Source organism: Podarcis bocagei, assembly GCF_964188305.1.
Source record: "Podarcis bocagei genome assembly, chromosome: 15".
Lineage (NCBI taxonomy): Eukaryota > Metazoa > Chordata > Lepidosauria > Squamata > Lacertidae > Podarcis > Podarcis bocagei.
In genome coordinates, this window is record NC_138141.1 from 1,374,696 (window position 1) to 1,402,347 (window position 27,652).

A 27,652-nucleotide genomic window follows, 5' to 3' on the forward strand; every position below is an offset into this window, starting at 1 on the left:
GGCCTAGTCTAAACCCCATTTAAAGCAGGCCAAGCAGGCAGGCAGCACTACACCTGGCGCGCCAAATCCCAGAGTTTAGCTATGCCCTTTGTGAAGCACTGCTTTGTCTGTTCCAAATCTACTAATCCAGTTTCTCCACACCATGCGTACCTGCTCACACCTGGTGCCACTTGCCAAGTGCAGGGCAGTTAGAAAGTAGCTGCAGAAAGCAGGTGTGGACTCCCTGCTCATCAGCTGATGTGGGGGAAGCTCAGTCCCATTTAGGCAGAAACTCACTCAACTTTCCTGGGCCGGTTTTGGTAAGTCAGATGGTTATAATGCCAGAGCTGATCCAAGGAGTTTGGGGTAAATAAAGATGTGGCCCACTGTGTCAAAAAGTTCCCAACCGCTGTTATGAAACTTTAAAAGCCCAATTACTACCTTTTTGTCTATAATGGATCAGCTGCTTGACCATTTGGGTTGCTATTTTTCCACTTCCTCCATCTTTTGTGGAGTCCCGAGCTGTACCGTCTTCCAAGCATGGCCACATCATAGATCTGTATAAAAAAGGCATCATGATGGAGTCTTTAATTTTTTTTTATCCCTTTCCTGATGATCCCCAGATCTGAATTAGCTTCTTTTTTTAACAGCAGCTGCTCACTGGCTCAACAGTTTTCAGTGGAGTTTGTTTACTTTGCACGTTTCAGCAATGATATTGCAAAGTGTGCCTGTGTGTGAAGAGAGAGAGAGAAAGAGAAGGAGAGAGGGAAGGGTTGGAAACCCCTATTATTTTGAGCTTGATATTGCAGATATCAGCTTTTTTAAATAAAAAGTAATTTTTATTGCATTTTTTTTACAGATAACAGCATCTTCTTTCTTTACAGTTACATACACAAGCTGTTTTTCTTTCTATAAAATTCATCTATTTCTCTATAATGCTTAACTTCCCTCTACCTCTAAACAGCTTCATCTTCTCTCTTTATTTCCTTTTCTTTGTACTGTGTTCCAGTATCGAGTACCTTCAACCTTTTCTTTGTATAGGATATCTCCTCCAATTAACTTTTATTTTGTGAAATATACTCTAGGCACACCCAAGTTTGGATTTGGGAACCATGTTTACTAATGTAATTTTTAAAACAATCCTATTCATTTTTCACCCTTGAACTCGGGTGATTTCTTATTGCTTCTGTCATTTTGGTTAGTTCAACATATTCACATAATTTCTTTTGCCACACTACCTTAATTGGGATCTGGTCTCCTTTACAATACTTAGCAATAAATACTTGAGCCACGGTTGTTGCATAAAGAAATACATTTTTCTTTATTCTAGGGATGCTTATTGTCATAATGCCCAGTAAAAAAGCCTCTGGTCTTTTATTAAATGTTTCTCTGAGCATTTTCTTTGTTTCTTCATAGACCATGTCCCAGTTTTTTTTTAATTTTGGAACAGGTCCACCACATGTGAAATAGGGTTCCTTGCCCCTGCTTACACCTCCAACATGTGCTCTTATTATTTTTAGATATTTTAGCCAATTTAGATGGGGTCAAGTACCACCTGTAAATCATTTTCATAAAGTTTTCCTTTATCAAATAACATGCTGTGAATTTTAGGTCTGTTTTCCACAATTTTCCCAGTCTTTCATTAAGATAGGAAATCCGAAATCTTGTGCCCATTTAACCATAACATCCTTCACTTCTTCATCTTGGAATTCCCAATCTAATAATAATCTGTAAGTTTTCGATAATATTTTCCTGTTGTTTGATAATAATTCTTTCTCTAATTTAGATATCTGTGTTTCAAATCTGTGTTTTTTTTTATTTAAAGACCTCCTTTAATTGGTAATATAGCCAATCCAAACCTAATTTTTTTAAGTTCATCAAAACTTTTAATTTTTAATTAGTTATTTTCTTCCTCCAATATATCTTTATATGTCGCCCAATTGCTAGTCATATTTTTCTTTTTTACCGCGAAGGCTTCCGGGGTGATAGCCACCATGGTGTCTTTGGTTTTAATAACTTTTTGTGTTTTTCCCAGACTGTGTATAAAGATTTTCCAATTATGTGATTAAGGAAGCCTCTATGCATCTTCACTTCGTTGTAACCCAGAGATCTGTGCCAGCCACATCTGTTATCCCTCTTCTCTATATCCAATATGCTTGTGTTTTCCAAAGGTATCCAATCCTTTATCCAGCAAAGACAAGCTGCCTTGTAATATAGTTTAAGGTCTGGCAAAGCAAAGCCCCCTCTATCCTTTATCGCAGTCAGTAATTTGTACTTAATTCTGGGGTTTTTGCCTTGCCGTATAAACTTTGCTAGTTCTTTCCGCCACTCCTTGAAACAGCTTGTCCCACTTATTATTGGTATCATTTGTAATAAGAATAACATTTTTGGTGACACGGACATCTTGCTAGTCGAAATTCTGCCCCACAGTGATAGATTTACTCCCCCCCCCCCAATTTTTAGGTCTCTGTTGATCTCCCTCCATACTTTACTGTAATTATCAACAAATAAATTTTTGTTTTTGGCAGAGATCCAAATTCCCAGATACTTGATTTTTTTGTTATCAATAGACCCGTCTTATTTTGTACAGTGGTACTTCGGGTTAAGTACTTAATACGTTCCGGATGTCCGTTCTTAACCTAAAACTGTTCTTAACCATAGAATCATAGAATCATAGAGTTGGAAGAGACCACAAGGGCCATCGAGTCCAACCCCCTGCCAAGCAGGAAACACCATCAGAGCACTCCTGACATATGGTTGTCAAGCCTCTGCTTAAAGACCTCCAAAGCAGGAGACTCCACCACACTCCTTGGCAGCAAATTCCACTGTCGAACAGCTCTTACTGTCAGGAAGTTCTTCCTAATGTTTAGGTGGAATCTTCTTTCTTGTAGTTTGGATCCATTGCTCCGTGTCCGCTTCTCTGGAGCAGCAGAAAACAACCTTTCTCCCTCCTCTATGTGACATCCTTTTATATATTTGAACATGGCTATCATATCACCCCTTAACCTCCTCTTCTCCAGGCTAAACATGCCCAGCTCCCTTAGCCGTTCCTCATAAGGCATCGTTTCCAGGCCTTTGACCATTTTGGTTGCCCTCCTCTGGACACGTTCCAGTTTGTCAGTGTCCTTCTTGAATTGTGGTGCCCAGAACTGGACACAGTACTCCAGGTGAGGTCTGACCAGAGCAGAATACAGTGGCACTATTACTTCCCTTGATCTAGATGCTATACTCCTATTGATGCAGCCCAGAATTGCATTGGCTTTTTTAGCTGCCACGTCACACTGTTGGCTCATGTCAAGTTTGTGGTCAACCAAGACTCCTAGATCCTTTTCACATGTACTGCTCTCAAGCCAGGTGTCCCTCATCTTGTATTTGTGCCTCTCATTTTTTTTGCTCAAGTGCAATACTTTACATTTCTCCCTGTTAAAATTCATCTTGTTTGTTTTTGCCCAGTTCTCTAATCTGTCAAGGTCGTTTTGAAGTGTGATCCTGTCCTCTGGGGTGTTAGCCACCCCTCCCAGTTTGGTGTCATCTGCAAATTTGATCAGGATGCCCTTGAGTCCATCATCCAAGTCGTTGATAAAGATGTTGAATAAGACCGGGCCCAAGACAGAACCCTGTGGCACCCCACTAGTCACTCTTCTACCTGAAGCACCACTTTAGCTAATGGGGCCTCCCGCTGCCACCGCACCGCCAGAACACGATTTATGTTCTCATCCTGAAGCAAAGTTCTTAACTTGAGGTACTATTTCTGGGTTAGTGGAGTCTGTAACCTGAAGCGTATGTAACCTGAAGCGTATGTAACCCGAGGTACACTGTAACTCCTGCTTTTCCTGATCTTCCAAATTTTTCACTAATTTTTTTTTATTATTTAATTTAAATTGGATATGTGGCCAAATTTGTGCATTCTTTCCATTGTTTTCAATGTACTTTCTATGGGGTTTTCTGTTGTTATAATTAGGTCATCTGCGAAGGCCTTTAGAATCATAGAATCATAGAATCATAGACTCATAGAATCATAGAGTTGGAAGAGACCACAAGGGCCATCGAGTCCAACCCCCTGCCAAGCAGGAAACACCATCAGAGCACTCCTGACATATGGTTGTCAAGCCTCTGCTTAAAGACCTCCAAAGTAGGAGACTCCACCACACTCCTTGGCAGCAAATTCCACTGTCGAACAGCTCTTACTGTCAGGAAGTTCTTCCTAATGTTTAGGTGGAATCTTCTTTCTTGTAGTTTGGATCCATTGCTCCGTGTCCGCTTCTCTGGAGCAGCAGAAAACAACCTTTCTCCCTCCTCTATGTGACATCCTTTTATATATTTGAACATGGCTATCATATCACCCCTTAACCTCCTCTTCTCCAGGCTAAACATGCCCAGCTCCCTTAGCCGTTCCTCATAAGGCATCGTTTCCAGGCCTTTGACCATTTTGGTTGCCCTCCTCTGGACACGTTCCAGTTTGTCAGTGTCCTTCTTGAATTGTGGCGCCCAGAACTGGACACAGTACTCCAGGTGTGGTCTGACCAGAGCAGAATACAGTGGCACTATTACTTCCCTTGATCTAGATGCTATACTCCTATTGATGCAGCCCAGAATTGCATTGGCTTTTTTAGCTGCCGCGTCACACTGTTGGCTCATGTCAAGTTTGTGGTCAACCAAGACTCCTAGATCCTTTTCACATGTACTGCTCTCAAGCCAGGTGTCACCCATCTTGTATTTGTGCCTCTCATTTTTTTTGCCCAAGTGCAATACTTTACATTTCTCCCTGTTAAAATTCATTTTGTTTGTTTTTGCCCAGTTCTCTAATCTGTCAAGGTCGTTTTGAAGTGTGATCCTGTCCTCTGGGGTGTTAGCCACCCCTCCCAGTTTGGTGTCATCTGCAAATTTGATCAGGATGCCCTTGAGTCCATCATCCAAGTCGTTGATAAAGATGTTAAATAAGACCGGGCCCAAGACAGAACCCTGTGGCACCCCACTAGTCACTCTTCTCCAGGATGAAGAGGAACCATTGATGAGCACCCTTTGGGTTCGGTCAGTCAGCCAGTTACAAATCCACTGAGTGGTAGCAGAGTCAAGACCGCATTTTACCAGCTTCTTTACAAGAATATCATGGGGCACCTTGTCAAATGCCTTACTGAAATCAAGGTAGGCTATATCCACTGAGTTCCCTTCATCTACCAGGCTTGTAATTCTGTCAAAAAATGAGATCAGGTTAGTCTGACATGACTTATTTTTCAGAAATCCATGTTGACTATTGGTGATCACAGCATTCCTTTCTAGGTGCTCACAGACTGTTTGCTTAATGATCTGCTCCAGAATCTTCCCTGCTATTGATGTCAGACTGACTGGGCGGTAATTATTTGGGTCCTCTCTTTTCCCCTTTTTGAAAATAGGGACAACATTTGCCCTCCTCCAGTCTGCCGGGACTTCGCCTGTTCTCCAGGATTTCTCGAAGATGACTGCCAGTGGTTTAATTTGTATGCTCTGCTTCCCAATGTGATCCCTTTTATTCCGGGATCAGATCTTATGGCAGTTGTTAATGTCTCCAAAACTATGATAAATAATAGGGGTGACAAAGGGTATCCTTGTCTAGTGCCTTTTGAAATTGTAAAAGTCTCTGATAGGTCATTATTGATTATCAATTTGGCATTTTATTTCTATATATTGTTTTTATCCCACGTCCAAATGTTTCTCCTAAATCCATAAATTATATTGTTTTTTCCATAAATTTCCCAGAAACATTATCAAATGCTTTTTCCGCATCAACTAATATTAGCGCAGCTTTCTGATTGGGTCTCATATCTAAATACTCCAGGATGTCAATTTCTGTTCTCATGTTGTTTTGCATTTGTTTTCCAGGCAAGAATCCACCTTGGTCCTCATTTATAATTCTATTCAAAATTTTCTTTAATCTGTTTGCCAATACCTCTGTGAATAACTTATAATGTTCAACAATGAAATTGGTCTATAGTTTTTGGTTTCTGTCAATTCTGTCCCTTGTTTGGCAATTAATGTTATTAGAGCTTCTTGCCAGGATTCTTGCAAATACCAGCTTTCTACAGAGGAGGAGGCAATTTGCAATGTCTCCCAAGAACTGACTTTTTTAAAAAACTTCATGCTAAAAGGCTTGATGACTTGGGTCTAGTTTTATACAGCCAGCTTTTCTGATTTATGCCTGACTATTGATTTTTCTTTTAATGGAAGAAAAAGAAATAGTGTGCCAAATAAAAATTGCAGTATTGGCTCAGCAAACACTCTAGACCTTTCCTCCCCACCCCACTCCAGCCCAGCACGGGCCAAGGCCGCCCAATTCTGTCTGCAACTGTGGTGTGACCAAATGTGGCGTTGAGCCCAAGTTCCCTGGCTCCGCTGCTGTCGAAGGAACTGCCGCAAGTGGACTCGGCAGACGGTCAGGCACGGCAATGGTCTGAGTCTGTGGAGAGCCAGGCAGACCCACCGAAATGGCTTGGCTCGGCTCCATGCCCTCAGTTTGTGAGGAAGATGTAGGTGCAGCCTCGCCTTCCGTTAACGACTGCTTTAGAGCTGGGGCTACAATTGGGGGCACAATGGTAGTGTCCAAATCCCCAACCCTGCGCCTTAGCTGGTCTATGTGCCGGCGCCACAAGTGTCCGTTCTCAAGTGCCACCTGGTACGAACGGGGCCCTATGACTCCCACTACCATGGCTGGCACCCAAGGAATGTCCCCCACAAAGTTCCAGGCAAAAACCTGATTCCCCGAAATAAAGGACCGTGGCGCGTTAGTACAGCCCGGGGGCTCGGCCACACCAAAGTCTGGGTGTAGCCGGTCAAGCAGAGACCTGAGGTGGAGGCCCATAAACAGTTTAGCCGGGCTCTGCCCTGTGGCTGCATGAGGGGTGATGTGCTGCACGAACAAGTATTCAGCGACCCACTCATGCCAGTCCCTTTGTTCCAGGCACACCAATGCCTATTTTGCTAAGCACAGCATTCTTTCTGCCTGCCTGTTGCTAGCCGGGTGAAATGGTGCCGTTAGGGCATGGCAGATGCCCAGCGCCAAGAGGTACCTTTCAAAGGTGCCCGACGTGAACTGAGGTCCGTTGTCCGAGACGAGGACATCAGGACACCTATGACTTGCAAACAGGCCCCGCGGCACCCTGATGACTGCTTCGGTAGTGGTGGAGGGCATCAGGGCCACCTCCAGCCATTTGGAATAGGCGTCCACCACTACCATAAAGGTCCGACCATGAAAGGGGCCGGCAAGATCGATGTGTACCCTCAACCAGGGTGCTTTGGGCATCTCCCAGGTGTTACCCTTAGCTGCCGGCGGTGCAGGTCTTGACTCTTGGCATGCTTGACAGGAGGCAACCCACGATCCCTGAGTGGCCAATGTGCAGAGCCTCGAGGACGCGTTGGCGGAGTCTTTGGGGAACCACGACTCGGTCTCCCCACAGTAGGCAGCCGTGATGAGCTGAGAGCTTGTGCTGTCTGGTTGCAAACAGCTGGAATTCTGGTGTGAAAGACCCTTCCGGCCACCCCCTCCACACCCAGTTGAGTACTCGTTTGATGATGCAGTCCTGGGCAGATGTGGAGGCTACATCGGCAGCCGATACTGGCCTGCTGGGAGGTCCTCAATTAGGAGGAGCCAGGTCTTCCACAAGCGCTGGAAGAGGGCAATGACTGAGAGCGTCGGCATGGCCCATCGATTTTCCAGGGCGATGGATGAGCTGGCAGCTGTAAGCTGCCAGAAAGACAGTCCATCGCAGCATGCGTGGTGAGAGGACCGGTGGAGTTGGTCGATCACCAGGGAGGAGGCCCAGGAGCGGCTTGTGGTCAGTAATGAGGTCGAAGGTTCTCCCATAGAGGTATTCGTGAAACCTCCTTACTCCAGTCACAAGTGCCAGTGCCTCCTTGTCGAGCTGGCTGTAATTCCGTTCGGCTGGAGACAGCGTCTGGGAGAAGTAGGCGAGTGGTGCTTCCCTACCATCTGGAAACCGGTGACTGAGGACGGCGCCGATGCCAAAGGGCGAGGCATCACAAGCGAGGACCAGCGGCTTGGCTTCACTGTACTGTACCAGCACACTGTCCGATGAGAGGAGGGCTTTGACTGCATTGAAAGCCGCCGTTTCCCAATGACCCCAGGACCACAGTACCTATGTGCTGAGGAGGCGGCGTAGAGGCTCAGCTAGTGTTGCTTTGTCGTGGAACATGACAGGAACATGTTGTAGAAGTTCAGCAGCCCCAGGAACGCCTGCAACTCCACCTTGCTTTTTGGAATCAGGGCCTGCTGAATGGCCCGGATCTTGAATGCCATCGGGTGAAGACCGGAGGCATCGATAAGGTAGCCCAGCTGCGGAACGGCGATCTGGCACTTTTCTTTTTTCAACTTTTCTTACCTCCTGGAACCTGGTCAGCACAGCGTGGATGCGCTCGAACAGCTGCTGATTTGAGTCTGGGGATACCAAGACATCATCAAAATATGGCACCACACCCGGGCGTCCCTGCAGGAGACGCTCCATGAGGCTTTGAAAGATGCCAGGAGCTACACTTGCCCCAAACTGCAAACGGCAGCACCGGAAAGCCCCTTGGTGGGTGACGATCGTCTGGGCTTCAGCAGTGGCGTCATCAACAGGCAGTTATTGATAGGCTTGGGCAAGGCCAGTTTAGCGAAGACCCTACCCTCACCCAGAGAATTCAGCAGGTGGTGGACAACGAGAACTGGGTAAGCGTGCTGCTGAAGTGCCTTGTTGATCGTGCACTTGTAGTCGGCGCAGATTCGTACCGACCCGTCCTGCTTGATGGGCGTGATGATGGGGGTTTCCCACTTGGCGTGGTCAACCGGCTCCAAAACTCCTTGGGTGATCAGCTTATCAAGTTGTTCTTAGCCTTGAGAGCAAACAGGACCCGGCGTGGGGGGTAACTTGTGGATCTAGGCTGAAGGAGATGGGTGTACCTGTATATTGACCCAAAGTGCTGTTGAAAACCTCAGCAAAGTCTTTGATTAGGCCATCAACCTCTGTGTCGGAGATGCAGTTGATGCCGGTGACTTCCAGGCTGAGGGCATCAAACCAGTCTAGCCCTAGGAGGCTAGGCCGCAGGCCTTCAACCACCACCAGTTGGAGCAGGCCTGAAAAATTCTTGAAAGTGACCCGGAACCAGCCAACACCTACCACGGGGATGTCGTTTCCCTGGTAGTCTCTCAAATGTATGTGGTTTGGGTCGAGTTGCCTCTTGGAAAAGCTTGGGCATGAGTCTTTTGATGGTGCTCCAGGATATGACGGACAAGGCAGATCTCCATGTCACACGAGCTCCTTCGATGAGCACGGTGACGTGTAGTTTGTGATGTGTAGGCGAGTCGGTTTGGCCAATCATGGTTCCGGACGGGCAGTGGCAGTTGGTGAGGGTGAAACAGCTTCCCTTGGCGGACCAGGAGGAAGACTTGGACTTGCGAGATGGCGAAGGGTGTGTGTGTGTTGGACGGAGCCGATCGACAGACCTTAGCAATGGGGCCCCTCCTGGAACATCACCGACAGATGGTGTCTCTGAACCGACACTTGGCATGAGAATGGTTGCCTCCACAGCTGGCACATTCTGATTGGCCCATGGACTTCTGTTTGAACTTCCCTTGCTCCCGCTTTGTCTGGTGCACGTCATCATCTTCACTAGAGGATGCCTCGACACTGCTGGCCTCTTTGTGATGCACTGGAACTGGCTTCCTAGCAAGACTGCTGGCCTTACGGATCTCCTGGGCAGAACATTCAGCAGCTTCCGAGGCCACGGCCCCCTCAATGGCTTTCTGCAGTGTGAGGTTTGGCTTGGCAAGGAGACGCCGTTGCAGACGGATGTCCCAGACCCCGCAGATGATTTGATCCATCAGGGCATCGTCTAAGTCTCGGAACTCACAGTACATTGCAGCCTGTCGGAGGGCGGCAGTGTAGTTGTTAATTGACTCCCCCTTGGCCTGGTTCTGGTGGTAGAACGCATAGCGGGCAACAATCTTGGACGGCTTTGGCACGTAGTGGCTGCGGAGCTTCTCTTGGATCGTGTCCCACAGTTCTGCCTGGACTGCTAGAGGCGCAACCAATGCTTGGGCCGTCCTGAACACCTCAAGCCCCCAGAGACTGAGGAATAGGCCCCACTTGCGCTCCTCTGACACTTCCATCAGCTCATTTGCTTGGAGGTAGCAATCGAACCGAGCGAGGTAGGAGTCCCATGATTCAGAGGCTGGGGCAAACGGCAGTAGAGGCACGAGTGAAGCCATGGTTCCGATGCCGGCGTGGAGGCGATGGATGGAACACCGTGCTCTAGCCAGAATGGTCAGCTCTGAATTGGTTCTGCTCCGTGATTTTGCTCAGTGTTTCAGCTCAGAGAGTGGCCGCATCTGGCTGTGCTCTGATGTCCATCAATCCCACCTTCGTCGCCAGTGTTAAGCTGTGGGTGAACATATCAGACGACACAGCGATTCTCCAAAGCAGCTCTTTATTTGTAAGCTGGAACAGAACTGAACAGCAAACAGCTCAGCCGGCCTGCTTTTATAGGCAGCCGGCTGTCAACATTGTAGCAACAACAACCCAGGGTTTCCCGCCTAAAGTAACTGATGTGGACCTGAGTGAAAACTATATACATGATATTCCTGGTGGGCAGGGTAAGAACTTCAATACATAACATGCAGCCTGATCCTAGACACGCTGTCTTGGAAATGAGATTGCTCCAAGCAAATATGGCCAGGACTTCAACCTTATGAGCTGCAATTTTACTTACCTCTTGCATTTATAACCCATCTTAGAAGGAGCTCAAGGTGACATCCTGCTCCTTTTATCCTCTCAGCCACCTCGTGAGAGCGGCTGCCCAAGGGGCGCTGGAGGGCGTTGGAGCCTCGCTCTCCTCGCTCTCGGTCCCAGCTCCAGACTGAGCGGTCTTTCGGGGGAGGGCGGGCGCTCTGGAGATGGGAAGGCGGCTTCCCTTCCTCCAGAAGCTGCTCCGGGGGCCGAGGGGTCCCTGCTCTCCTGCCCCGAGTCCAGCCCAGAGGGAGCGGGCGCAGGAGCAGCTGCGCCGGCGCTTCGGGGACTTGGGGGGACTTGGCCGGCTTGCCGCTGAGTAAGCCTGCCGCAAAAGGCCGGCCGAGGAGACGGGCGCGCCTCTCCTCGCTACTCAGCGGTAAGTCCTCCTGGAGTCCATGGGGTTTACTCCCCGGTAAGTGGGGGGAGCATCGCGGCCGGACTGGGGCAGGGGCTTGGCGGGGCCGGGCTCCGAGCGGGGCGGGGCGGGGGCGGAGCGAGGCTCCCTCGCGGCTCCGGCGCGGCGCTGCGGGAGCCACTCTCCGCCTGGGCTCCGGCTGCCTCAGCGAGAAGCCGCCGCCGCCGCCGCCGCCGCCAGCTCGTGGCCCGCCGGGAGGAGGAGGCTGCCCTTGGCCCGCCAGCCGGGACGGCCAGTCGAGGAGAGCCGCCCATTGTTTCCCGGGGCCCGCGCGGCCCTGCCGGGCTCCCGCTCCGCCGCCCGGCCCAGGAGGGACCCAGCCCAGCGGTAAGTCGCTCCAACGCGGCGGCGCCAGAAACTTTTCCCGGCCAACTTGGCGCTGGGCCGCCGGGCCTCCCGGAGACGCGGATCCGGGCGCGGGCGGCGAGGGGCAGCGGCGGGGATCGGCCAGAAGCTGGCCAACTTCCCGCGGCTGAAGCGGGTCCGCCATCGCCCCCGGCGTCGGGCTCCCGGCGGTGCAGCGCGGGCGGCGGCGGGGGGGGGGAGGGAGGGGGCGGCGGCGGCGGGGGGAGCGCGGCGGGGCCCCGGGAGGAGCGGAGCAGGCTTGGCCGCCTCGCCGTCGCTTTGGACTGAGCTGCGAGCTGCGCGGCCGCATCCTGCTGGCAGGGAATCGGCGCTGGCGGCGGATCAGCGCCCGACGGGGCCGGGGAGGCAAGGGCGCTCTTGGCGTGCTCGGTCGACCTGCGTTTAGCGGCTAAGCTGGTTCTGGGGATCGACTTGGTACGTTTTGGTTTTTAGGCAAACCCCTTTATGGGCGAACTGGGAATCCGGGCGCCTGCCCGCGGAAGCCTTTGCTTTCACCCCCGACTCCCGACCCCTCACGAAAGCGAAGTCGGCATGAGGAGCTGCCTTGGCTCGCGGTCTCGGCTTGAATTGCCGGCCTTCTCTCCGCTCTCAGAATGAAGATTGTAAGCTCCTTGAGGGCAGAGAGTGTTCTCTCTCTTGCCGAGCATCAGGCAGCGGCTGAGTGGTAGCTATTCTGAAATAACTCCTGCCTCCGCCAGAGCAAGGTGTGATCTTTCTGTGGCTTGTGCTTGGGTTGCCTAAGGCAAAGGATCAGCAGCAGGTGGGGCCCCCAGCGCCCCCACCCCCCCACATCCTAGGAATATCAGCTGCCCTCCCAGTCGCCAAACTGGAGAGCTGCAGGGTCTGTGGAATTGGGACCTGGGGGCAGACCCTGAGGACTCTGCCCACCCTCCTGGGAAGCCAGGAGCTCAGCTTGCTTGTCCCTGTTGCTCAATGTGACTGTTGGCGCACCTTTTACACAGACCTAAGAAATGCTGTAAGTTTAAATCCTGTTAAAGTTTGAAATCTATTTGTTCTGAAAGGTTGGGACAGAGGGTGAGGTGTGTGAGCCAGCAGGTATCCAGAATCCCTCCGAGATGCCTGTTTCTTACTGGGCTCCTGGAAAAAACCCAACCCCACACCCCATCCTTTCCCTTAGGAAGGCTGGTTCAGAGGAAGGAGCCCCGCTTCTCCCCTTGCTACTTTGCACCCTGCTTGGCTGAAGGGGAGGGAAGACTGCTCTTGATAGATGCAGAAAGAGCAGAGAGCCTCCTGGCATCTTAAAGACTAAGAGATTTACTTGTGCTGTGATCTTTTGTGGACTCCAGAGCTGCCTCCATTAGCTGCATGAGGCCGCCTCCTCCATTGGCAGCAGTGGACTCCAGGGTGGGGTGGGGGGAGGATATAAGCAGGGGGGCCCAAGGCCCCTGAAATGTAGGAGCTACAGTAAGTCTGTGACATTTCTGTGCAATGCCCAAATGTGTTCAAGGAAAGTGCAGGGTCGCCTCTCCTTATCTTGTGCACAGGTTTGGCTCTCATCCACAAGAGCTTAAGTTACAGTAAATCTGCTGAGATACCGCTGGGCTCTTAGCTGCCTGCGAGAGACTCAGTGCAGTGATTCCTATGGAATTTGTTGACACAAACAGACTGAAGAGTGCCTGTTTTGGAGAGCTGATGAAACCGTATGTTGTGCAAATGAAAGCACATCTAGTCAAAAGTAAATCCTATTTAGTTCAGTGGGGCTTACTCTCTAGTTACAGGGCTGGGAAACCTTGGTCCCAAGTGAGATGTTGCCCTCCAGGTCTCTGTTTGGCCCTTACAATTCTTCCCAGGTCACACGCCTCCTCTCCAGCCATATTCCACACCCTCCTTGAATGTTTACCCCAGGCTAGAATGTGTCCTTGACCTCTGGTGGGTGCATAGAAACTTGGCTATCCTACAAAGTTAGATTTTTCTTCTTGTTTTTGCCTCTGACTCTGCCCACCACTGCCAAGTGGCCCCTAGAAGGCTGACCAGGAGTGAATGTGGCTTTGCAGCTGCAAAAGATTCTCTTCCCCTGCTTTCCTAGCATGTCCAGGAATTCAGCTGCAAGCGGACTTCCACTGCTATGGAAAGAAAAGAAAAGAAAAGAAAGCCTTCAGAGCACATCCTGGGACAGCCATAGTGCAATATAACAACTATGATTGTTCTTCTTTGAACGTTTATTTCTTGCCAACTGTGTGTTATGAGCTGGCCAGAATGTTGATGCAATGGAATTCATGCCCAGAAGGACTTAAGAGATGGCAAGTGCCTAGCAATTGAGAGGCAGCAGGGTAAAGCCTTTTGGGACCCTGGCACACATTTGCAAAACTGAGCAACTGCCGAAACAGCCCACTATCATCTGTTTTATTGGCTACAATGAATGCTGCTTTTAAGGGTGACCTTGTGGGTGCACCTCCAAGGCAACCCCCAAGACAAGTTTGTTTTGTGGAATGCTCTCCAGAGGTTGGCCTGGCACCTTCATTATATATTTTAGGTGCCAGGCAAAAATGTTCCTCTTCAACCAGGCCTATCCTACAGCTTTTTAAAGGTGGGCTTTTTGTTTTGATTTAATTATTCACTTGTGTTTTATGTTGTATTTTATTCTTTGAACCAGCCTGGGATCTCTTGATGAAGGGCAGTATAGAAATGTAATAATAAAAAAATTCTGTCTCCAAATGGTGGTGCAGGGAAGAGCCAGTCACTAAATGGTGGCAGGTGGAAGCAACCTTTGGCACAACTGATTGGCAAGTCCTGCCATCTCTTTATGCTCTGATAACCTGTCGATTGTTAGAAAGTGCTAAATTCCTTGCCGCAACATTTTCCTTATGGCAAGGTGTTCCAAAGCTCAACTTTCATCAAGTTAAAGATAGACATTTATTTTGGAGGTATTGTGATGTACGTAGCCTCCTTATTGTAGGCAGAAGTTCTTGATTCAGAAGCTCAGAGTGAAGGAGTCTGTTCCTTTCTATTTTCCCCTTCCCAGCCCCACTTGCCTTGTGCCTAATTCCATCTCCTCGACCACCAGATCCTGCCATCCCTTGTCCTTTGAAAGTCCCCTTCCTTTCCTACCCCTGTTTATTTAATATGAAACAATAACAGCAACAACCTGTTATCTTGCTCTCTTAATTCCCTTCTGACATGGGGCCTCTAAAAGGTTTGGGGCCCGTAGGCCAGTACCTACTCTGCCTATTTGGTAATCCAGCTCTGGGAGACACAGCTCAAGGGTCCTTGCACCAGGTGCCGTGATGGGCACCAACTTAGATGGCTTTTATGCAGGATTAGACAGATGCATAGAGGAAAGGGCTGTCAATGGCTGCTGGTCCTAATGGCTACTTGTGCCTCCAGGATCAGCATCCCTGAGTAACAGCTTACTAGAGGAGAGGAATATCAGGAGAGGCCTGGGACTCCCCATGGGCCGTGGGGTAAGGGGGACTAGGGAGGCCTTTGGTGTGCGAGAGCCGAGCTCTTGCTATTCTCTGAAAGGAGTTGGCTGTCCCTGGCGAAACTGCTTGGCGTTGTCGGGGGTGGGGGATTGTTCTCTCCTTGACAGGATGGCACTTTTGGCTTGATGGGAATTTTCAGTTCCTTCTGTTTCTGAGCTGCTTTTCTTTGTGAGCTTCTCATTTGATGATTCAGAGTGGTGACTTCTGTGTGAATGAGCTATCACAGATCAAGCACCCCAAGAAAAAGTTTAATGGCTTCATGCATGGCCTCAAAAGCAGGGCTTTTCAATGGAATCATTTCACATGTTCGGCATGAGTGGATCAGTGGTCCTGCACCTTGACTAAGCAGGAAGTGACTCTTGCACCACAAATAAGGTTAAGTGTGAGTTAAATACTTGGCAGAGATTTTTCTCAAGTTGTGTTGGGCTTGAATTCAAGAGTTTGAAAACCAGAACTGTTTTACAGTGAGGGATAGCTAAAACTGGTTTATGTTTCAAACCTGCAAGCTTCCATCCTTTGTCAATGCGCAATTTAATTTTTATTCACTGCACATATCCCTCCAGCCCCAAATGGCTATTACACAATCCTGGGAACTCTTAAGGAAAGATTCCAAATACCACCAGATCCTAACCAGATCATAAATACACTCCCTAGAAATTTATCCCATTGATACTTCTATCTTGAAAAGGTGGGAACAGACTAAATGATAATTGGCACTTCTTTTGAAGTTTGGCATTCTGTAACTGAAGAGTATTTCTTGGAACAAGACCTATAAAAGACATAATTCTCTTGTTGCATTGTTCAGCCAGTTTTGATTTGTTCACTTCTGTTTAAACTGAACCCATCTAAATCTTAGATCCATGGAATTACAGAGTTGGATGGGACCACAAGGGTCATCTAGTCCAGCCACCTGCAATGCAGGAATCTTTTGACCAACGTGGGACTTGAACCCACAGTCCTGAGGCTAAGAGTCTCATGCTCTACCGACTGAACTTGCTTGACCAGTGTTCAGATTTTCCTGGGTTTTCTTTGACATATCCAGCATGGCTTTAAGGATGAAAGTTCAGCCACTGGGAATTGAGGGTTGTAGGTTCTTGGCAGATTTGTGAAAAAGGTTTGTGTATTTTATACCTACCTCTGAGTAAGGGATGGGGAATTTGTGGCCCTGCAGATGCTCTTGGGCTCCCAACTTCAGTTAGCCCCACCCTGTGCCGCAGGAGCAGTCAGTCAACTCTTTATTAGCAAAAGCACAACCTCCACAGAGTTGGTTCAGTGTTAGACCTACTGGGCACACAGTTCACACTCCTTGGGGCCTTACTCCATGAAGATCAGTTGCCAAGACTGAAAGTTCCAACCTCCCCACAGCCAGCTAAGACCCCTCCTCTCCAGGGCTTTCCCCAAGCAACCAGAGACTATGCCTGTGTGCAGCCAACCTCTCCTCCGCCCTTTTCATGCTTCTTCTGGTTCTGGGAGACAAGGGGGGAGGGGAGCCTGTTGCAGCAGGAGACAGTGACATCCTGGCTCATCTCTGCCTCTTAGTCTCCCTCTTCCCACGCTTCAGCTTCTGCCTCTGATTCTGGACAGACTCCCCACTCACTCAGCCCGGTTCCCTCTTCAGCTTCCACCACCTCTTCCTCCCAGTCTTCTTATCGCTCTCACCTCTCATTGTTGCCTTACACCTACTCCCCGGTCTCTGAGCCGTCTTCCCTTGAGGGTTCCTCCTACCATTTCTTTGTTCAACCTGTCCGTGACAACCAGCATGGCCAGTGGTCACGGATGATGGGACTTGTTCTCTAGCAACATCTGGAGGGCACCAGATTCCACAGCCCTGCTCTAGGACTTCAGCTTCAGTTGTTGTGTAATTGTACCTTGCGAAAAAGGAGAATATTCAGCTGCTACTTTGCAATCTAGATTATTCCAGGGTGGATGGTGCTCTGAAAGAGCCACAGCTGCCCCAGATGTATCAAGACTATTAGAAGGTAAAGATGAAGAGAGACCCCCTGTGACAATGAGAGGGGTGGGTCCAGAGTGGGTGACCTGCATAGAGAGAGTGTCCTGGGATGGGGAGAGAAAAGGGCTAAAGGTTAACAGATGGTTGGGCAGAGAGAAAAGAGAGGGAAGAGGACGTTAACAGAGTGGGCTGAAAACAAAAACACTGGGTTAAGAATGTGACCAAAATGCCTTCATCTGGCACATTGGTCTAAGAGTGTGGTCCAGGGGTGGTTAGGTGGCTATGCATTTAGATATTGGGAGGTAGAATTCTGAGCCATTTTGCTTTGTGTGAATAAGATCCTTTGGATTTCTCTTATTACAATCAATCAAGAGTCTTGTGGCACCTTAACAACTATAAAATTTATTATGGCATTAGCTTTTGTGGACAAAAGTCCCTTTCATCAGATGCATAAAATTCAAGAATATTGGCGACATCGGATGAAATGGACTGTAGTCCTTGAAAACATGTTTGATTTATTTCCTATGCAAATTGGGGTAATTTGTATAGAGTAATCTGCATCCAGGGGAAATTAGTTTGCATTGGAAAATTTTCCAATTATCTAATTTAGCATGCTCATTTTACTTGTGTTTAACAAACAAAGCCCCCAAAAAACCCTCTTTGAAACTGGCAAGCTTTGCCTATTACTTGTGATTGTCACCCATTCGTTGTTACTAAAGAACTTATAAAAATGATTCCCCCCCCCCCCCCCGTGGAAGAATAAAATCTTGGAAAATTTTCTGGAAAAAATCTACCTACGCACACGCCCATTGAGCATTAATTCGCAAACTAGTCTGTTGTGGCAGAAATGTCTTTACCACAAGAAGCAAGAACCAAATGTCTCTCAGAGTCTCAAGTTACCCCTTCCTAGAAGAGGCTGCCTGCTCTGTAGGAGCGGCTCTGTCTGCCTCCCTGCCAACCTCTGCGGGAGGCTGGCAATTGTGCCGCTGGTGGTTGGGGTTTGCAGCTCCACCTCAGACAGCCCTGCTCTAACCACTACACTGCTCTCTCCCTTTGTTAGAGACAGGCCTTAGCGGCCTCAATAATTTCCTAGCACTTTGTGTGAATGTGAGAGAGATAAAAAGTGGGTGCACATGTCCAGGCTTGGGGCTTGTCAAAAACAACTCAGGGGTCTTTTGGTGTAGAAAAGCAAACCTATAGGGAATTTTGGAGAAATGTCAATACAGTGGTACCTCGGGTTAAGTACTTAATTCGTTCCGGAGGTCTGTTCTTAACCTGAAACTGTTCTTAACCTGAAGCACCACTTTATCTAATGGGGCCTCCTGCTGCTGCTGCGCTGCCGGAGCCCGATTTCTGTTCTTAACCTGAAGCACTATTTCTGGGTTAGTGGAGTCTGTAACCTGAAGCGTATGTAACCCGAGGTACCACTGTATTAACACTACAATTCTACTCTGCTCTTAAAGCACATTGACTGCTGCGACGTTGCCCCCATGGAACTTGGGGAATTTTAATCTTGTAATATTAGTGGAAGTTTGGCACTCCTTGGCAAGCCCATCTGCCAGGAAGCCTTGTTGCTGTAAAGAAGTCTGAAGTGTGTAGTGCTGGCAACTTTTCTTCAGAGAGCTTCACTTTGAGGATGAAGTCCCAGTTGAAAACATTGGTTTCCTTTTCATGTAAATAAGTTTAGGATTATGGTAAAAATGCTTGTTGTGTTTTTAAGTTTTCAAAGCACTTAAGTACAGCAACCCTGCAAAGTAGGCCAATATTATTCTGATATGTGGAAGCTTGCCTAAGCCCACCTAATGAGCTAGATTGCAGGTAGGGGATTTCCAAGCTGAGTAATTGCCAGGGAAGCCAAAAGGTTGGGGCAGTAGCTGTCCAAGCCTAACCCTTCCACATTGATTTGTCTGCCTTGGACTTCCTCACATTGAGGGTGACTCTGGGGAGCGATCTCTAAGATGCCCATCACTGTCTGCACCCAAACATATTATGCCTTCATGAAGCAAACTCCGTGTAGGACAGGACGGGGCAGACTTCAGGCTTGAGGCTTCTACTAGATTTTTTTACAAGAACCCCAAGGCCCAACCAGGTGCAAAATAGTGATTTGTGTGCAGTGCGGAGCATAGAATCGAGGAGCAGAGTGTTCATCCCCATAAATTTCTTTTAATACCAGAACTCAGCTCAGTTTCTTTCTCATCTTACTCTGCTTCCAAGAGCCTGATTTAAGAGTCTCAAAAAAGTAGTAGTAGAAAAAGTCATATTTGTTGTTAAACTGCTGGGAGTGAGAAAACCATGGCTGATCTTCTGCAAATTACCCAGAGATCTATCCCCGATCCCTGCCCCCCCCCTGGAATGCTCCCACTTTCCTCTGGACCTGTGGATTCCAGGGACCAGCTGTCTTTCAGAGAACCTTGCCTGTCATTATGGATCTGCTCACTGAGAACTGCAAAGCTTCATTGGAACTGCAGAGTTCCCAGGAACGCCAACGAAAAAACAGCTCTGCTTGCGAGGGAGCATGGGAAAACAACTCTCCTGGTGGCTGGCAGCCTGCGGCCATTTTGCTCCCAAACGTGATTAAGATGTAGCATTGGGCGAAGGGTAGGGAATAAAGAGCTTTATTTCTGGGCTTCAATATTGGAAATCACCTCTGGTTCCTTTGGTCAGAAAGGGGGTCGACCCATAAGTCCCATGGAGAAATTGCTTCTCTCTCTCTTCTCTCTCTCTCTCTCTATATATATGCCAGAAGCAGCCCCACAAGGAGAGAAGATTTGAAACACATCATCCAACTTGAGCAGATGGATTCCTGTGGACCTTTTGCTTCCCTCAGATTTAGTAGATGCAAACGATCAGGGGAAGTAAGAGAGGAATGGGGAGTTTGCCAAGCCTTGGCTGTGTCAAGGTCTCTCACATACTTCTTTGGCAGGAGGCCATTTCTCTCCACTGCCCCACATGAGCACTTCGCTTCTGTAATGGGGGGGGTGTGTGTGTGTGGCTGGCATGCATTGGTGCCCCTACATTGTCGTCTTCAGAGAGGATTAAAATACATCAAGACAGTCCCTGACTGGAATGGAAAGAAGCCTCCGCTTGGGAACAAGACTGTGGGCTGGGGAAGAGCCCTCCATTACGTGCAATTCCTCTTCCAAGGAGGACAGGGCCTGGCTCTGCTGAAGAGGCCTTTCTTCCTTTCAGGAGAGACAGGATCTTTATCAGTCTCCCGTAGATCAGGATCATCTGTCCATTTTTTAAAACTGCAGCTGATTCAAAACGTCTTTTGAGGATGAACCAAGCAGGAGGTCCTGGGACACAATCCTGCTGTGCAAGCCCCTTTGGGATGAGCAGGATGAGCTCTGCACACGGAAGAGGAAGGCTCTGAATTGGGCTTTCCGTTAGGAGGAGGAGAAAGCAGGTGGGTGATGTTTGGGATCCCTCTCCCCAGTTGTCTTCTGTGCCAGCCAGTTGCGTCTGCGGCCTGTGAAGAAGAAGAAGAAGAAGAAGAAGAAGAAGAAGAAGAAGTCCCTCCACTGCAGTGGATGGGCAGTTTTTTGCCCCAGGTGTACCTGAGAGCTGTTTCTAACCACCTGCTTCTCTAGCTTCCCCCTCTTCTCCCACAACTTCCGTTGCACCTGGCCCGCTGGGGAACAGAAGGTGCAATCCTGACGGGATGGGCTTCACTTGTGCAGGCTCGTGGGTATGGGGAAGATAAATATTTGGTCCTCTAGGCCAGGCCTGTCCAGCGCCCAAGAGACTGCGATCTACTACTATAAATAAACTGGCAGTGATCTACCCAATGTCATTGACCACAGTTGTTGAGCTTTTTGGGGAGAGGCAAGAGTTGTTGAGCTTTTTTTAAGGGAGAAAAACGCTCACCTCAAACTACACCACTAACAGACGCACGCAGCAATAAAGGCAATAATCAAATTCACCAACACATAGAGAAAATGACAAGCTCCGCCCACTTCACACAATGGGGGGACAGAGGAAGGGGGGCAGAAACTATCATTTCGCAGTTTTCATCAGCCAACGGTCAATGCGGTTCCCACGATCGGCCAGGATCAACAGGGGGTCAACCACTTGAACTTGACTGCTCTAGGCAAGAAATGTCCCCTCCCCGGCACATGCGAAGCCACCTCGGCTCCCCCCAAGTGGCCCAGAGGTCTTGAGCTGGCCACATGGCTATACATGGCAGACCCCATGTGCTGCCGCTGCTTTGGGGGAGGTATCTGCTGGTCATTTCATATATATGAAGATGACGAGTGAGACCTCGTCGAAACGTCGCCTAGACACCCCAACTTGAAGATGACGAGTGAGACCTCGTCGAAACGTCGCCTAGACACCCCAACTTGAAGATGACGAGTGAGACCTCGTCGAAACGTCGCCTAGACACCCCAACTCTTACACGGGAAGACACCCGAAGACACCAAAACCTGCATTCCTGTACCCGTGAAAATCTACGAAAGCATATATATATATATATATATATATGATTTTCTTGGTTTACAAAAGTACACGCCTTGTTTCTTTTTTCAGGTTGTACAGTCTTTCTTACAAATCAGTTACATTTGTTGTGAGACATGAGTGCTGAGTACAGTATTCTGCTTGTGCTCTTGGTCTGCCTGCTAGGTGTGAGTCTGCAGCGCTGGGAGGAGGCTGCTGCTTGCTTTTGCATACCTGGATGTTGACTTTTCTGAATCTGCTTTAACCATTAATTTGTGTGGTTTCCTTCCTCTGCTCCCAGTGTAATTAAGTAGGTTTTATTTAAGCAAATTGTTTCTGGCCTGACATGTAGAGGTGCACAAAGCTCTCAGCGAGGATTTTTTCTGACTCTAGTTTTTAAGTGATCTTGTTAATTGTTGCATAAATTATTGGGCGTGCAGTCTGGTTAAAGGCTTGAGTGGGAAATCTAGTCTAACCTTTTGTGCATGGAATGAATTCAGCAAGTATGTAAATGACTGCTTTTGTGGTGTTCTACTGTTATCATTTCCAGTTGACTAGGAAACCTTTGTTAACTGGTAAGGAGTGGCATATTGTTTCAGGTTCCTAATGAGGATTGGTATAGCATAATTGCTATGAGACTGAGATATGGATCAAGGGCCAATGTTAAAAACTCAGATATATAAGCTAGGCGCCAAATGCCTCCTTAAACCAAGGTTTCAGCTGTCGAAACACAATGTCTCGTTGCCATTTTGGGGCAAGATGGCTCTAAAGTCTTATTTTTCCAATGACGGACTAACTGTGATTGAGTCTCAGTTAAACATCTGGATAGTTCAGATGACTACCTTGAGCTGGGTTAAGCGCTTTGAGAACTTAAAGAAGAAAAGTCCCTTAATCTAGGGGTTGTCGCTGGATGAAGTGATTCAGATGTCACCTCTGTCACAGACTCACCCACTAGGTGCCCTTAAGTAACCAACTGGCTCTGGCTCTCGCTCATCTTACGACAGGGTCAGGGGCATAGCAAGGGGGTTGTGGTAGGTGCCGTCCGCCCTGGGTGTCCCCACTGAGGGGGGGAGTGACAAAATGGTGGGCGGCACTCACTGCGGGGCCTGCAGCATGCCTGAGCCATGCATCTCTCTTGGGAGTGACGTGGTGGCTTGAGCCCCCGCAGGCTCTGCGTTGCCCAAATGGTCCGCCCGCCGCCTCCCCCTCAGCTGTAGGGCGGCTGAGTAGGAGGAGGCAGGCAGACTCCTTGGAGGTCCTGCGGTGCCCCCTTGGGTGGCTGGCCCTGCCCCCGGGCACAGGGTACGCACGCTGCCCCAGGCGCCCGGTCGGCTTGCTTTGCCGCAGGTCGGGGGATGGTGATAACAGTGACCTACCCTACAGGTTTGCTGTGAAGATTACAAGTGGATGCACCCTTCTTCAACCTGGTGCCATCCATGTGTTTTGAACTACAACTCCCATCAGCCCCAGCCTGCCTGGAACTTTCCCCAGTCTGGGGTTTTTCATTGCCACAGCAGGGGGTCCCATTCCAGGGGTGGGAAGAAGCAAATGAAAACTTTGCAGAGCAACAAATGCATCTCTTGCTTTGGTTCAGCCACACAAGTGTCGGAGGTTTCTCCACCTGGTTCAGCCAGAGGAAGGACACCTTCCTGAGAGTTTGGGGAGAGGGCCAGTGGGTGGTGTGGTCTGGCGAGAGTGCGCAGAGCCGGACAGGGAGGCCTTGAGGTCTGCATTTAGCCTCCAGGCTGATGTTTGCCACCCCTACTCTTCTTGGGAAATAAACTCTGTGCCCGTTCAGAGGGACAGTTCTTTGGGAGACATTCTCTGATTCTGAGAGCTTATGGATGAGCCCCTGTCAGTGGGTGCTAAGGATAAACCCCGTCCTCAAGTCAAGGGGCCCCCTGTGCCAGCCTTCCCCCAGCTGATGGTGGGGTGCCCAGGCCCTGTTTGTGGGCTTCCCACTGCTCAGGTGCTTTCAGACCACCACTTCCTCATTCCCCACCATTAGACCCGCAGCCTGTGCCTCATGGGAATTGCAGTCCCAAACATCTGTCGGGAGGCTGCGTGGTTGGAGGAGGTTAATCTACAGTGTCTCTCTTTCACCCGCCCTTCTTTCTGCCTCAGAATAGTCCTGGACGTTTTTTTGACCTGTGGTAATTGGTATGGCCTGATTTTAGGCTTCCTGTGGGTCTGTTTGGAAGTTGTGTTTTTAGCACAGTGTCACATAGCTGAGCCCACGGAGCCGGCGGGTGACATAGGAGGAGGCTGATGGTGAGCTGAAGTTTCCATTGCAGCTGAATCACCCAGCAGCTTCTCTTCGATTTATTTCCCCCCCTCCTCCCGCTGTGTGAAATATGGAGAGCTAATTCTGTAACCAAACAAAAGCAAGCCTCAAGGCTGTTTGTGTTCAAGGTACACAGTTGGGGTGGGGAGGAGTTGGCAACAGAAGTCAGCTGGATTTATCCGTTTTATATTCCTGGCTTTGCACTGGAGCATCTGAAATGCTCTTTTTGTGTAGGTTGGACCTGCTGGCCCCGAGTTCAGCCAAGACTCTGCCCTGCCCCAGGGAAAGTGCCCCGAGGCTTCCTTGGTCTGTAGCAGAAGCTGCCCAGAGTGACTGGGACAACCCAGCAGATGGGCAGGGGACAAATAATAACATTATTAAAGTATTATTATTAGGGAACCCTGTTGAACTCAGGGGCCACATTACCTTCTGAGCGGCCTTCCCAAGGCAGCAAGTTGGTGGGGGGCAGGGCAGAAGGCAAAGCAATGAATGTACAGGTTCCTTTTGACAGTGGGTTGGTTTCTGGTCCTCATTCTGCCAAGAAAGAGTAGTTATGAGAGTCAAGGGATGTAGATGGGAAGGAGCTGTGACCTCCCCAGGTCACACTCCCCAGTGTCCCTGTGACCAAAGAGGCCCCCCCAGTCTCAAATGGCTTGGGAGCCAAGTTCCTGCATGACTCCTTCCTGCCACTGCCAGCCTGGGCTTTGAGATCTTCTGGGGAGGACATTTGTGTAATTCTGCTGAGGAGCATAACCCATGGCAGTGGCATGAGGAAGGGTCTTCTCTGCTGTGGCGCCCCGTTGGTGGAATTTTGCCATAGAAGTCTAGCTTGTGTGTCTCTCATCCAGTTTCAGGTGTGGTGCAAAGGACCACCCACCTGCCAATCTCATGACTTCATTCAGGCTTTACTAGGGCAGGGTGATAAATTGATACATTATCCAAAACCAGTTTGAAGTCCATATCAGGATATTGGTTTCATAATATTTCACCTGGCAATATATCGCGAATCATGATGTGTGTGTGTGTGTGTGTCCTATGCAAAAATCCTAATGTGGGAGAAACCGTGAAACCAGCCAATAGCTTCATCCTTATTTCAGACATCCTGATATATTGGTATATCACACTGTTTAGCTGGTGATACACTGTATAGCACAATGTTGAAAACCAGATATTGCCCAGCCCTAGGCTTCATGCGATGACTGCTGCTGTCCCCCTGTTCTCTGGGGAAATGCTTGGGCTGCTTCAAGCAGCATATAATGCTTTTAAATGAATGAATGAAAAAGTGTGCCTGGAGAAATCAGCCACCCTCAAATCCCTGTCATGTGGAAGAGGGAGCCTGTTTCCTGATGCTCCAGAGGAAGGAGATTCCAACTACAATGGTACCTCGGTTTACGAACAGTCTAGCATACCACCATTTTGGATTACAATCAATTACAACCCAGAAATTAGTGCTCCGGGTTGTGATGATGATGATGATTACGAACGTACTCTGTTCACAGGTGCACTTCCGTTTTGAATGCCACACTTCCGTTGTCCGGCAGCGGAGAAGGGGGTTGTCATGGCATCTCCTGCAGCTGCGAGGGAGAGAGTGGCGAGCCCGCCAACCAGATCTTTTGAGATCCCCCTCTCGTCAAAGCAGCTCAGCTCCAGATCGCTGAGGGGACACTTCCCTCCCAAGCCTCTGCAGAGATTGCTCTCCTCCCTCAGCAGCTGCGGGAGGAGAGCAGTCCCCGCAGGGGCTTGGGGGGGAAACGCCCCCTCAGCGATCTGCAGCTCCCTCACCCCAAAACTCTCCTCTCCTGCATCCAGTTAGCCACCTCCTTCCCCACACGCACCCCATGCGCGCTCCTCATCCCTCCAGTTTGAGTGTTTCCACACACCCCTTAAACTCCCCCCTCCCGTCTTGTCCCTCCAGTGGCAATGGGTAGATCACTGCCAGTTTTTGATACTCGATAATAGATTGCAGCCTGGTTTATTGTTTTCATTTTATGGATCAATTGTCTCATTAGATAGAAAAATTCATGTTTTAGGGGTTGCTTTTCATTATCTGCAACGGATTAATCCATTTTCCATTACTTTCTATGGGAAAGCATGCTTTGGTTTAAGTCCGCTTTTATTTAAGACTGGACTTCCAGAATGGATTAAGGTTGTAAACCAAAGTACCACTGTAAACAGGAAGAACTTTTGGGCCGCAAGAGCCATTTGACCGTGGAACAGACTCCCTTGGAAGGTGGTTGGCTCTCCTTTGTTGGAGGCTTTAGTTGGGATTCTCAGGGGGTCAGACTAGATAACCCGTGGGCCCCTTCCATCTCTACAGTTAAAGGATTCTGTAAGCTTTTGTCAAACCTTTGTTTGTTCATTTATTTTTATCCCACCCTTCAATCATATACCCGGGACAGTTTACAATGTGGGGTTCCCCAGGGTTTGATTTTGATCCCCTATGCCGTTTAACATATGTTGAGTGGCTGGGGAAACTCAGCCAGATGGGTGGGGTATAAATAATAAATTATTATTAACATCTGCATGAAACCGCAGAGTGGGGTCATCCAGAGTTTTGGAGTATGTCATCAGCAATATGCTGATGGCACATAGCTCTGCTTCTCCTTTACACCTGCAGGTGGGGCTGGGGATGTCCTGGACCTTTGTCTTGTCTTGGTCATGGACTGGATGAGAGCCAACAAATGGAAGCTCAATCTAGTTGAGGCACTGAGACGGAGGCCCTCTTAGTGGGTGCTTCCCTAGACCAGATGGCTGGGAGGTGGCCTGCTCTTGATGGGGTTACACTCCTCAGAAGGAGCAACTTCGTAGCTCAGGGGTGCTCCTGGATGCCTTCCTGTTGCTCGAGGCTCAGGTGGCCTCAGTGGCGCAGAGTGGCACACCTGCTGTTCCTAGAACGCTTTCCCATTTGAAACTGGTCTAGTATGTTCATATCCCCAAGGAGCTATGGGAACTGTAGTTCTGTGAATGATACATAAGACTGTATTCTGGGTAAGAATTAGGAGTTTGGGGGCAAGGTGCCATCACTATGCTGATGACAGGGCTCTGTCCATAACATCATCATCATCATCATCATAAATGATTTCTTCTTTGGTGATCGCTTGTAGCCGAGGAAGATGGTCTTCCATGAACACGGTCTTAACAGTGAGTCCGTAAGTGACTGTGGAGGCCAATTCTGGATCTACATGTCCTTCCATAGTGGAGACATAGGTTTCTAGGTAGGAGTTGATCATGGTATGGATTAGCCAAGCATGCCTTCCTCTTAGCTCATTTCTCCCTTTCCCCCTGAGTTTGAGCATTTTCAAAAGAAGAAGAAGAGGAGTTTGGACTTGATATCCCGCGTTTCACTCCCCTTCAGGAGTCTCAAAGCGGCTGACATTCTCCTTTTCCTTCCTCCCCCACAACAAACACTCTGTGAGGTGAGTGGGGCTGAGAGACTTCAGAGAAGTGTGACTGGCCCAAGGTCACCCAGCAGCTGCATGTGGAGGAGCAGGGAAGCGAACCCAGTTCACCAGATTACGAGCCAGTGTTTCCCAGTTGTTGGTGTTTATACTAAAGTTACCAGGCGTCCCCGTTTCCCAGGGACAGTCCCTGGATTTACAAATCAGTCCCCTGACAAAATCCATTGAAGCTGAAAAGTGTCCCCGGATTCATTGAAAAAAAATCTGGTAACCTTAGTTTATACTACATTTTTTAGGATTTGCCTTGAGAGAGTCTTTAAACCTCTTTTGTTGACCACCAGCATTACGCTTTCCATTTTAAAGTTTGGAATAGTGTAGTTGCTTTGGAAGATGATAATCAGGCATCCGCACAACATGACCCGTCCAACAAAGTATATTATTTATATCCCGCCCATCTGGCTGGGTTTCCCCAGCCACTCTGGGCGGCTTACAGCATATCTAAAAACAAAATAAAAACATCAAGCGTTAAAAACTTCCTGATACAGGGCTGCCTTCAGATAATAATAATAATAATAATAATAATAATAATAATAATAATAATAATAATAATAATTTATTTATACCC

At 48.8% G+C, this 27,652-nt stretch overlaps 1 protein-coding gene across 8 annotated transcripts in view; it reads left to right on the forward strand.

The window, feature by feature from the left end:
• The first annotated feature begins 10,908 nt into the window (after positions 1 to 10,908).
• FGFR1 (fibroblast growth factor receptor 1) overlaps positions 10,909 to 27,652 on the forward strand; it is a 109,373-nt gene continuing 92,629 nt past the window's right edge. For 5 of the 8 annotated variants that reach the window (XM_081171387.1, XM_081171390.1, XM_081171392.1 and 2 more), the window contains exon 1: positions 11,335 to 11,478. The gene's annotated coding sequence lies outside the window, so the exon portion shown is untranslated. Of the gene's footprint in view, positions 11,113 to 11,333; positions 11,479 to 11,913; positions 11,932 to 27,652 lie in introns of those variants that run through there. The other 3 variants (XM_081171388.1, XM_081171391.1, XM_081171389.1) reach the window with 3 other exon arrangements.